Source organism: Bison bison, unplaced genomic scaffold (genome assembly GCF_000754665.1).
Source record: "Bison bison bison isolate TAMUID 2011002044 unplaced genomic scaffold, Bison_UMD1.0 scf7180017864213, whole genome shotgun sequence".
In the NCBI taxonomy this organism is placed as follows: domain Eukaryota; kingdom Metazoa; phylum Chordata; class Mammalia; order Artiodactyla; family Bovidae; genus Bison; species Bison bison.
The window spans coordinates 709,454-710,697 of NW_011494785.1; positions in this window are offsets into that span (position 1 = coordinate 709,454).

The following is a 1,244-nucleotide window of genomic DNA, read 5'->3' on the forward strand; positions in this document are numbered from 1 at the left end:
CCTGGTGCTACTCACTCAGTGTACATAGCTTTTCTCAGCTGCCTGAGTGTGTGTCTGTGTGTAGTGTGTGTCTGCGTGCAGTGCGTGTGTTTGTGTCTCTGTATGTGCGTCTGTGTGATGTGGAGTGTGTGTACTCGTGAGAGAGGCCGAGTGTGCCTGGAGCCCAAGGCAGTGGTTGCGAAGATGAGGGGCGCCCTGCCTTATTGCCTGTTTTTTGGGCTTGGAGAACTCAGCAAGGCGACTTGGGGAACCTACGTCGGTCCCTGAGCCGGTTTCGCAGTAGATAAGCCATCTTTGTATCCACTCTGCACATCCACTCATCCACTCTGTACACTAATAGAAAGTTTGTTGCCCTGCCTGGACCAGCTGAACTGTCCCCAGGCAGCGGGGGAGCACAGAACAATGGGGCCTCCCAAGGGAGCTGTTCAGTTCAGTTCAGTCGCTCAGTCATGTCCGACTCTTTGCGACCCTGTGAATCGCAGGGACTTCTGTAAATACACTAAAATCTTCCAATTAAAGCTCTGCCCTGGAGGGACTGGTTTTTCTGAGTGATGATGCTGTTGTGGGAGGCTGGGGAGGAGGAGGCCAGAGCCCTGATCCTGGTGGGGCACAGATGGAGTCAACCTGTGCTCAGTCTGGTACAACCACCCTGACCCCCACCCCAGGTTCTCTTTGCTCCGCCCTCATCTAGTGCTGCTTGGACGGTGGTTTTCACACACAACTTTATGTGGGGTTTTGGGGTATCTGTGATACATAAATGTACAGTTCTTGATCCCCAAAGTCCTCTGAGCAGGAGGGGCAGGATGCCTGGGGAAATGTCCTTGAGGTAGAGTCCCAGGGTGGAGGTGGTGACCAGCATTCATCAGAAGAGATTTCCTCCTGGAGAAATGCTAAGGGTCTTTCGTGTTCCTCACACCTCTCTGAAAGGGAAAGAAGCAGGTATCAGGTAGACGTGGGTGAAGAGTGAAGCTAAAGGCCTCTCCCTGCCACGACACCACTATCCCCATTCCTGCCCTCCTTTACTTTTTGCCTTTGCGCAGTGGCTAAGTCATGTCTGACTCTTTGTGACCTCATGGACTGTAGCCCACCAGGCTCCTCTATCCATGGGATTTTCCAGGCAAGAATACTGGAGTGGGATGCCATTTCCTTCTGCAAGGGACCTTCCCAACCCAGGGATCAAATTCGTGTCTCCTGCATTGGCAGGTGGATTCTTTACTGCTGATCCACCTGGGAAGCTCTCCTAT